Source organism: Calidris pugnax, unplaced genomic scaffold (genome assembly GCF_001431845.1).
Source record: "Calidris pugnax isolate Ruff unplaced genomic scaffold, ASM143184v1 scaffold27, whole genome shotgun sequence".
Lineage (NCBI taxonomy): Eukaryota > Metazoa > Chordata > Aves > Charadriiformes > Scolopacidae > Calidris > Calidris pugnax.
Window position 1 is genome coordinate 15,336,215 of NW_015090893.1, and position 11,444 is coordinate 15,347,658.

The window sequence follows — 11,444 nt, forward strand, 5'->3', positions numbered from 1 at the left end:
AAACTTGTCCTACAGGAAGATTGCTTCAAAACCCAAAGGCTGCCTTCCTCAGAGGAGGCCGATCAGAGCCGGTTCCAGACACGCCGCTGAACTAAGCTGAATCCTAATCTGATCCACTACAGAAGCTCCAAGAAGAGTTTCTCCCTCTGGCAAGAATATTGTGTGGGAACAGATATACGGGGCAAAAATCATAATTTGTACATAAATTTGTATTTCTGTTGTAGAACATGTAACTACACCGTCTTGCAGCCATTAAAAATCTGGCATACCAGTGGCATCTGGCACGCCAACTGGATCTGGCTATCAAACAGATTCCTTTTAGAAAAAAAATATTAAAAACAAGCTAATGAAAAGTGGGTTTATATATACATATATATTGTATATATATATATATATACATCTATAGTTAAGCTAAAAAGAAACCACATGAAACCCCATGTTTTATCTGTGAAAATTAAGGGTAAAGCATTGACCAATTAAAAAAAAAAAAAGGCAAGAAGAAAAAGCAATGTAAAGTTTGTAGAAACGGGGAAAAACAACCAGTGAGCCAAACTGAAGTTTCAATTTCAAATATATCTGAGCTTGAGCTTTGAAGAAATTTTCTTCTGGGTCAAAACTACGTGGCTCTTGATTATTTTTTATGTAAACAGAAGGTTTTTAGGAGCGGTGTACTCTGATCAGATCTATACAGAGGTCAATTAATAGCCCAACAGGATATCTCTACTAAAGTTCATGACAGCAGCGAAGGCGCAAGGCTTTGGTGTAGTTTATTCACAGAACAGAGCTAACCTTTGGGGACTCCTATGTATCTCTGCACCAGCAATTGTTCTGCTTTGGCCAGGCCGTCCAAACTATGGGACAAAAAAAAAACCCCTCTTGGTCTTTTTCCAAATCTTTTGTGTAACTTAATTAATAAACCAAGTAACAAACAACAAATTGGCAGCAGGCATTTTAGGTGTTGTTCATGTGCCAGCCGTGATGTCTCTACGAAACAAAATGTTCTCTTATTGAGAAGTTACAAAACAGTTGTGTGTTGTCAGATGAAGCTACAACGCAGAGCTCTGATGTGCTTCCTCCTGCGGAGGTTTGAGAGTTCCAGCGAAGAGGAAAGCTGGAGGTGCACGTGCAAGTGTACGGGAAAACTCTTAAGTTTTCCAAAACTAAGATTTTTCCAAAACGTTCTCAATTTAAAACTGCAGGCAAGTTTGGCACGTGTGCTTGCAGCATACCACTCCTCAGAAAGCAGTGATTGTTAAGCACAATATACAGATTATTTTGGAGTTTGGTAATAATGAATAAGATCTACTGGCTGAAAAATAGTTTTCCTCTTTCTTTTGCCATTTTGTTACAGACTAACGTTGAATGGCCAAAGACCGATTGTCTCAAGTCAAGTTATCACCTAGTCAGCAAGACAGAGTAGAGGACAAAATGAGTCACATTTGCTATCTAATGATTTGAATCTGTACATCCTTAAGGTCACAACAGAATTGACACCACTTTCACCACTGTCTACTTCATCACTTAAATCCCTAGTGCTGCACTCCAGTGGGTCCACTCTAATAACATACCAGGTTAATTCAAAGCCTTGCAACAAGGAAGCTCAAGGCAGCCTGAACACAGTTTCCAGAAGTCACATGATTTCATGAATTCATGAATTTCACAACTCATGGAACCCTCGATCCTTTTTTAGCATTGGCAAACCTAGATTTTCCAGCACGTTTTCCCAACAGCTGTGATAATCCAAGGAGAAATGACTAGCTAACCTTCTGCTTACCTGATTGTTTTAATTATTAATTGTCTGTTCAGAGTCTGCAGGGACCAACTGCACATATGTTTATGCTTTTGGTCCTGCCTTGTAAAGTCAACTAAAGCACAGGTACCTGTCTGACGTTCCTTTGAGCACAGCCTAATGGCAAGGAAGACACAGAACTGCCTTCTCATAAACCCACGTTACGGTAGATGTTTATGTTGGAGCTGGCTGTAACCTTCCAGGCTGATCAAAGTACAAAACAATCAACAGAAAAACCACCACCAGTTTGCTTCAGGCCTTGCATGGTTGAGAAGCAACCATGAAGTTCAACAAGTATCTTAAATTACATTATTTTGATTTTTCTCTCCAGATTGTGAATACGATCCCTGTGTTTCTTAACGAGATTTTTTGTTTGGTTAGAAATTAATCGTTTGAAAATCAAATAGATTGTTTGAATTAGAAGGAAATGGTCTTGAGAAAAGTTACTTTATTATGAAACCTTGGCCTTCCTGTGACTCCCCAACTGACTGCATTGTTCCAACTTAATTCCCTATCAACTTTTTAAATTGCTGGGGGGGTAGGGGGGGGAAAATCTAAAAAAAAAAAAAAAACAAAAACAAAAACCAGAAAACCAAGTCTAGCTTAAAACTAGGTGGAAATAGGTAGGAAAGCTGAAGAAAGTTCTACTCCCAGCTGTCAGCTGAGAAGAAATGGGGGAAGGGGGAAATGCTGAGAAAGGAATTTAATTTTTTTTTTGGCAGTGAAGGGAGGAACATGCCATCCCTGTTTGAGAAGTTTCAGGGTGGGAAAGGCCAAGGAGGGGCTAACATACTATACATACCTTTACGTATATTTTTGAGGCAGAAAAACAGCGTTATGTGTGAGTGGAGTTCAGCCAGTGGAAAAGGAGGTGGCGTTTTGCTCCGGCCATTTGGTCTTCTGAAATAACCCTGCCATTTCCAGCTGGCTGAGAACAAGCACGATGGATGGTGAGTGGCTGCCTCAGAAACATATTAAAATTGTTTGTCTACAAGGCCCCCGGTGGTGTGGGCTCCTGTGAAGTTACACTCATCGGCTCACAATTTGAATTCTAGGAGAATAAATTGTGTACCCTTTTATTGTTACAGCCACACTTGTAGGTACCTTGCGTGAGTCAGCTCACACAGCAGTACAGAGAAAGGGAGAGAAGAATTAAGTCTTCTTTCCTCAAGCTACAGATGGAAGACATGAACATGAAATTGTAGACCAGGGGAGGGAAAGGCAAGGCAAAGGTACCCTTCCCAGCAAGGTTAAAGCTGCAAGATTTTCTTCCTAGACTGGAAGAATAAATGGGATGAGACGTGTAACTGGATACTGGTACATCTATGGAGGTGTTGTAAATGGGATGAGACCTCTGTAACTGGATACTGGTACATCTATGGAGGTGTTAGAAACAAAGACATTATGTAAAGGTTTTGTAAGTTCAGCCCAAAAGTGTCTTTTAGCACTCTACAGAATAAAAATGTGAATGTATTTGGGATGGTATATCCAGTGTGCCAGGTCTGAGAGTCGACTTAGGGTGCGAAGCTGAACACGCAATTCAAGAAATAAATGTCTGAAAAACATATAGAAAAAGGCAAAATCCTAAGATGGGGTAAAGAACACTCCAGGAAGAGTAAGAGCAATAAGAAGCAATGAATTAGAGAAGCCTTTGCCTGGGAACCATCACAAAGTCCACATCAGTGGGTGAACCCTCATCCATTGACACCTGTGGACAGAGTCTGGTCAGGGCAGAGTACTGCTAAATTGGATCTGCTTCTTGGAACAGGGGGTGGAAACCTTCCTGGAGGAATGGAAAAAATGTCCCAGCTGATTAACACAAAGTAATACACCGCTCTCTCAGAGGAAATGATAAAGAAAAGAATTTTAAATGGCACAATCCCTTTGAATATTCCTCCAGCGTTGCTGTTTTTCCAGACCATCCTGCAGCTTGCCCTCACCATTGCATCAGCAGTACAGAAACATGCAGTACTCATTCTTCTAAATCAGTGATTTTCAACTATTTCCAGAACATGACCTCACTTTCTGGAGTCTGACACCCACTACTAAGCTCAGAAGAAGGAGAACCCCTGCCTCCTAAAAGCTGCCTGCACCGACCAGGCCGAATACGTGTGGACAGCAGAGAAGTTGGACCCTGGAAGCAGGGTAGAAAAGGTAGTACAGAAAGAGAATGAATCTAACACCATGGTTAACTTCCTTCCACGTACCACAACCCCATGATCACTATGAGCTTTTTTCTTCTATGAGAACTCTGCTCAAAATTAGCCACGAGCAAAATTATGTCTTATTTTCTTAAAGATTTACTCCCTTCCCTGCCACTTGTTGTACCTCCCTCATCATTAGCCATGAGCAAAATTATGTCTTTATTTCCTTAAAGATTTACTCCCTTCCCTACCACTTGTTGTACCTCCCTCATCATTAGCCAAACAGGGAGCCTCCTGGGCGAATTCTTCAGCATTTTTGCCCACATAGACCCAGTTTTTCCTAGAGCTGTTGACCCTCCAGTCCCAACACTGCCTCCTGAGCATGGTGCCTTTTTGGAAGGGACTGGCGTTGAGGTGGGACACATTCTTACTTTGGGACCATGAGGAGGTCTCCCATGCGGCCTCACGCTCAACGCAATGATCTGTTGACACAGTCATGAGCTGGAATTCCATTTCTTGTAGCAATAGTTGGGACCAACATCCACAATAACTGTGCTCTGAAAACTTGTGTTTGTGGCTCCATGGCCAAAACCACAGGAAAGCTATTTTTAGCGCAACGGAGCTCTAAATAGTGGAAGCACTGAAAATGTAGCTCACATCATGGGCCAAATTCTTCTCCTGGTTACACCCACTCTATGGAGAAGCTGGAATATAATAAACACTCTGAAACAGAAATTTAAAAAAAAAAAAAAAAGAAAAAAAAAGGAAACTTTTGCTTATGAGTAAAATTGGTATTGTAAACTTTAAATGAAAAAAAGTCCACATCCTCCAGCATTTCCTCTGGAAATAAATGAAAGGGCAGGGGAAAGGAAGAGTTTGAGATAGAAGCGATCTATGACAATAATTGCACCCATTACGATAAAGGTAATTCATCCCACTACGTATGTCTGAACAATACCTTTAGCTAAAATCTCTCTCCATTCATTATGCAGATACTTTTGGCTTAGACCAGTGAAAAGGACACCGAGTTTATCTGTGTCTGGAGAGGAGAGGCAGCAGATGAGTGCAGCCTGTGAGTAACAAATCAGGTTTTAATGGCTAGACCTACACTTCATTACTCACAAGCCAACTTTCTAACAGCAGTTTATCACCTCGGGATTTCACAACACAAAACAATTAGTGATGGCAAGGCAGAGTCCTCCAGCTTTCTCAGGTAGGAACCGACAGGACCTGACTTTCTCCTTCTGGCTGTATTTCTGCCAAAGTCCCCACATTACAGGACGCTGGGCCTTCACAACTTGTATTTAAATTTCGTGGCACACTTAGGGACACAACTTTTTTTTACCACCCTCATGACCAAATAGTTGGGTGTAATAATTTCCTCTGCAATATCAAGATCTGCATATACAGGCGTAATAATGTTTATTATAAAATTAAAAGGCTTTTAGGCATAGCGTAGTGCAGTTTTTGGACAGCGTGTTGCCAGCTATTTGCTTCTCTTTGCAAAATTTCCACAGAAATTTTGTTTTTCTTTCTTTGCTTTTTGTCAGGAGAACAGGGAACTGGATAATTTTCTTAAACAAAAATTATAACTTTTTGGAGAAGCCAGTAAGGTGGGAAAATCACGAAATTGTTTTTTTTTCCCTCATAATAAAAAATGTTATTTTTCATTCACTGTTTTGTTGTTGATAAGTTTTCTTCCACTCTTTAAGCACTGCCCTCTGACACATGTTTTAAAAAGAAATACAGGAAGGAAAACCAACACATTTTCAATTTTGGTTACATTTCTGCAAATCTGAAACAAATTAGGATTATTGTTATTGTCTAAAACAACTTCATATGTCACACAGTAAAGGAAAAAATAAAAAGTTCATAAATGCTCCAGCTGCTGAGATGGGCCCCATGTAAGGCACTGTCACTAAAATAGTTCACAACCCTAATTACAATTCACCACATCTTGGGAATGACATTTAGGATTCTCGAGGCGCTTTTAGATAATTTTTAGACTCCGCGTAGAAGTTCAGCTGTCACGAAGTCGGTTTTATTTTGTAACAGATTTTATCCTTTGGAATGTTATGTTTGGATTGAGCTGAAGATACGGAAAAATACATGCAATATAGTTTCCTTACCCAACTGAAATATAACTCCTAAAACAAAGCTGAAACTTTTTGTCCTTTAATGTTCATATTTTTGCTTGTCCTCACTTATAGCTGTTTAGATAGACTGGGAGAAAAAACTCCCCCTTACTGCGTTATTCCGACTCCATTAGTGTAGTCAGAGAGAATTCCTGCTCTCTCTCTCCAGTAATTAAATAAATATTTAACATTGCAGGATTTAATTGGAATCCCAAAAGTTAACAATAGCCTCTGCTATCGGTGTCGCTATCTCAGGGGTTCTGTTTTCACAGGCGTATATTTAGCTCTCGGCCACATCGCCCACTTGCATTACGAATGGTACAACCCCCCTCCTCCTTAAAAAAAAAAAAAAGGGGGAGAGAGAGAGTACAGAAAAAAAAAAAAAAAAAAGGGAGAGAGAGAGAAAACAAACAAGAAGCTCGGTAAAATCTGGAAACTTTTATAAAGTGACGCCATCTCCGCGAATCTCCTTCCCCCTGCTGCAAAACGCACTTCAAAGCCCAACAAATCAAGCGGCGGGCGGGCTCTCCTCCGAAAAAAAACCCAAACCCAACCAGAGATAAGGAACGAACGCGGCTTTACCTTCCAGAAAATTACTGAGGCTCCATTTTCCGACCCTTTTTTATTTTGTCACCGGCCGCCTGCCTTTCCGAGCGCTCCCTGTTCCTCTCTGGCTCATGCTGGGGCTGGGGAGGAGCCGTGCGCGGAGGGTCCCCAGCGCAGGGCCGGGATCGGGTAACACACCCAGCAGCAACACCCAGCGCCGGCTGCGGAGAATTCAAATTCCCACTTTAGAAACTTTCTGCAATACTTGTGTGTCAAGTCTATTTTTGCTGCCTTCCTTCATCCCGTAATAACGCTCTTCGGGGCCGATGCGACGCAGCCATCTTTTTTGTGCTCTGCCTTTTCGGGACAAATCTGTAGATGAAAAAAACTCTTCGCCGGTGTAAATCTTGGCTTTGCCAGCGCCGGCTGATCCCTTTCGGTGAATAATTTATCTAGTTTGCAAAATGGGAACAACTACAATCACAGTGTATTGACTCTTTGTGTTAGGTCTCTTGGCACAAAAAGAATACTCGCAATCTGAATGCATTTAATGGATATAAATGTGTATATACATGCATAATACATAGATATATATACACATATATATATACACACACACATTTAAGGCATTCAGATGGTGTGTCTGTGCTCACATGCACACACACACCTCAAAATGGGGCAGTTTGACTAGGATAATACCACTTTTCATGTAAAAAAATACAATTATAAAGTATAAATGAACTTCATACCAGGCCTTCTACATTCTGTGCGTATATACAAAGAGGGCAAAAAATAGAGTAACCAGTTTAATTAGGATAGTGCCGCTTTTCACATAAAAAAATAAGGTATAAATGATCTTCATACCAGGCCTTCTACATTCTGTGTGTATATACAAAGAGGGCAAAAAATAGAGTAACATTTATAAATGAAAGCGTAAGTCTGCAAAAGGCAGATTGTTCCCTGTGAATCTACTGAGCTGAACACAATAAAAGCTGATTGTTCTTGTTGACAACAGAGCTCAGAGACGTGTCAAAGTCCAGTTAATAGGAACAGTCTGACAGCTGCACATCCTGGAAGAACCACTTCAAGCAGAAAATAAAATTAATGCGATTAGATGTTTGCAGAATCAAAGTGTTTCTTACTAAAATAGCGAGATTATGATTATTATTATGATTGTGTCTAATATTTAGCGATCGGTCTTCATGAAGATGAGTAGGGTTGTGTCTAAATGACCAGCTCAACCCTCTCAGACACTAGTTTGTGGGAAACCTTGGGTCTCCCACTGCAGGCTTGAGTTCCCGTGCCAGAGCTCCAATTTTCTAGCACTATTTGAACCAACAGTAGCAAGGAAGGTTCAGACACCCCCATAAAGAGGGGAGGGATGAGCATGGCTCAGTAGGATGATCTGTAGATAACAAAGTTGTCCAGGAAGGTGGAGATGAGGGCTCAGTGTGAAGAACTGAAGGAGCAGTTGGCCATACTGAGTAGGGAACGAAAGGCAGATGAAATTTGCTGTAAATATAAACGCAAAGTTGCACACGTGGGGGTGAAGTCACATCCAAGACGACGTGCTCTAATGTATTATTGCTCAGGAGCAATATTTTATAATAGTTCCATGCAGGTGCTGGATGCATTTTTAATCACCGAGGAGTGCCCTGAATGTCAGGAAGTGCTACAAAAGGAAGGGCAAACAAAGCAAAGATCGCTCTGACGCGGTGATTCCTGGTGCACCTGCATCCCAGGTTCCACGCAGAGGGCTGGTTCTCCATCTCAAAAAGAAATGCTACATCTGGCAGACGTACAGACAAGGCCAAAAAGAGGGATCTGAAGCATCAAGTGGGTCCCATGCAGGGAATGTCTAAATAGTCTCTTCCATCTGGAAAAGAAACAGCTGAGAGGGGATATGACAGACCTCTGCAAAACACCCAAGTGGGACAGGGCAGGTGAAAGAAGACTTTGTCTTCCTGTTCTGGAGAAGGCAAGATGAAGCTTAGCTGCAGGCTTTTGAGGAGGAAAAGGTAGTTCTTCACACAGAGTGTAATAAGTGGTTCAAATCTCTGCCACTGAATATCGAGGGCCCGAAAAGTTCACACGTGTTCAAAAAGCAGAACCGGTGAGCGAGCAAATTCACAAAAGAAAAACCCATGAAAGGTCATTAAATATAAAGACACTGACCTTCTTACACCCTTCCTCTGGGCATCCCCTGTTGGACAGGACATGAAGCTCACCAACCCTTTGATCCCGCCCCGTAGGGTCATGCTCACGTTCTTCACATGCTCTTAGGAGAAGGGCTTTCCATCCCGAAGCTCCTGTCTCACCGCAGTCACAGTTTATTGTCTAAAATATCACAAATTCTGGTCTGTATTTTTTTCCAAATGGTGTGATACAAACTACACTTATAAATGCAGCTGTTAAGTTGTCTAAAATATCACAAATACACAAGTTGTGTGATATCCCAGTTCTGCCTCTCCACCATTCCAAAAGTATCCTTGTGTATTTACAAACTACACTTATAAATGCAGCTGTTAATAGGAATAAAACTCTTCTGGTCAAAAACCGAAATAGTTTTTGTTGAGTGTACCACTCTGGCTTTCTCAATCTGGTCAAAAACGGAAGTAGTTTTTGTTGAGTGTACCACTCTGGCTTTCTCAATATGTTTGGGAGCAAAGCTTCCAAAAAGTCACTAATGAGTTTACACTAACTCAAAAGTGCATTAATTATTCTAACCTACATTAAGAACGCCCCATTAAAGGTAATTTAAATAGAAGCTTCAATTTGGTGAAGCTTCAGGATGGTAGAGCACAACTATATAGAGCTTATAGCCCAATGCAGATACTCACTGAACTAACTTTATAACACCTTTTCATCCACTTTTTTATATCATTAAGTGCAACAAATGTTGTTTTGAAATGAGCATCTGGTTTCTTCCAGTGACACCAGAGCTGTGTAATAATGGCAAACTTCCCTTTCCAAACAGAAAAAAAATACAGCTTTTTATATTTTCTGTGAAGGGAAGACAGTAGCAGGGAGGACAAGCATTTGGCATTTGAAAAGTTGTGTTTTGATAGGAAGAAAATCCCTTTTAAAACAGTAATGCAAATGGGGAACATCTAATGGAAAAGTCATTTCCAAAACTTGTGTTTTGACAGTGATGAGATGGGACTGAGCGGAACTTTTCCATTTGTCCATTCTCCTCCGTCCCAAAACTAGCAGCAAAACGCAATGTTATTTCACAAGGCATTTTAACAAATTTCTGTATGCCAATGGGACAGATTTAGGCCAGAGTTTCTTTGGTCCGGCTCAAAAGGAGAGCAAAATAATTCGTGAATATTTAGTTATTATACTTTCTAAGAGAAAGGCATTTTTGTACCTATTAGAAAATTAATTTCAGATAAACCACCACGTATCCAAAATGTCAGATATAGCAGTGGCGATTTCAGAGCTGAAATTTTTAATTTAACCCCCAATTTTGAATTCCAAAGACTAACCTGATACAGAGAATCTCGGGTATAAAAACCAGCAGGAGTTATAGTTGCACTGCAGTTCCCAGTATCCCCTAAACACTGCCCTTTTGGGGTTTCATAGAACAAGGAGGTGTTTCCAGTCTGGATTCCCGAGGATGTGGTGCTGAGAAAGCCACACAATTCAACTTGAAATAAGCTCTTTCCTGCCTTTCTTATACATAACTCATCACACCCAGATTTTAATATTTGTGTTCTCGTTTCAGACCTACTCTGCCAATTTATTGTATAAGCAGCACCTTGATCTTCATTCTGTCAAACAAATTTCTTAGAAAAACTCCGATTTTGGTGCCAGTTTTTATTGGTGGGGTAGCTGGAACTGTTGACAGAAGGCTATAAACCTTGGTTTTAAGGAAATACTGATTATTACATACATTTAGGCATGAGAATAATCTCCTGTCTATTCAGCAAAGTATTTATGGCTACGCTTTACTTTAAGCACACGCTTAAATTCAATTAACTTCATTTTAATCATGGGGCTTAAGTGCTTTGCTCTCTCAGGATAATAAGACCATTGGCATTTCATTTAGCTGGCTGAGCTTGTTTTTAAGTAAATCTTGTACTCTCCAGCACAAACTGACAAACATGCAAATAAGAGTTACCTTTTTGCCTAAAGACAGAAAATGATAAACCCGAGTCGTTTTGCAGTCCATGAGGGGAAGCACCTAGGCATGGAAGAGATTTTCATTTCCCTGATAGTATCATATTAATTGTCTGGTAGCGAAGCGCTGCCTTGCGAGAAGAGCTTGTGCCATCTTTGATGTCCTCCTGTACATGAGCGAGGAGAGACCTAAAGGTTATTTTCCATTGAAATGAAGAACATTTGTTTGCTTGTTTGCTAGACAAAAGCAAATGTCTTTGAGACATTGTGGGCCATAGCTCCACCGGAGATAAACTGGCACGTCCCTCTCATTCCAGGGGAATTACACTGATTTTACACCTCGGAGTACATCTCGGAGACTTTCCACGTCATGTATGAACTTGACTAGAGAGATTCTGTATCATGAGGTGAGATCATAATATCCAAGTGTTTCACAGACATAAAACTATGAGGTCTGGGAATGCTTGACGGTAGCTAGTAAATACAGTATGGTCTGGTCATTAAGTGGGACCAATTGTTTATAAGAAGAATAAACCAGTTGGTAGGCAGAGCCAAAAAGCAGTTTTCTTTGCTATGGTGTTCCTAATTAGCAGCTATTCCCCACCAAAGCAGTAAAATGCAAAGTTATGGTTTTATTAAATCTTACATGGCTCAAAAAACCCCTTTCAAACAGCATTTGATCCATTCACCAGAGAAGTGACCATTTTA

At 40.6% G+C, this 11,444-nt stretch overlaps 1 protein-coding gene across 1 annotated transcript in view; it reads right to left on the minus strand.

The window, feature by feature from the left end:
- The window catches only part of SMAD5 (SMAD family member 5), a 39,027-nt gene extending 32,224 nt beyond the window's left edge, over positions 1 to 6,803 (minus strand). Inside the window, exon 1 of the mRNA XM_014948093.1 lies at positions 6,651 to 6,803. The gene's annotated coding sequence lies outside the window, so the exon portion shown is untranslated. The remainder of the gene's footprint in view (positions 1 to 6,650) is intronic.
- Between the last annotated feature and the right edge of the window lie 4,641 nt (positions 6,804 to 11,444).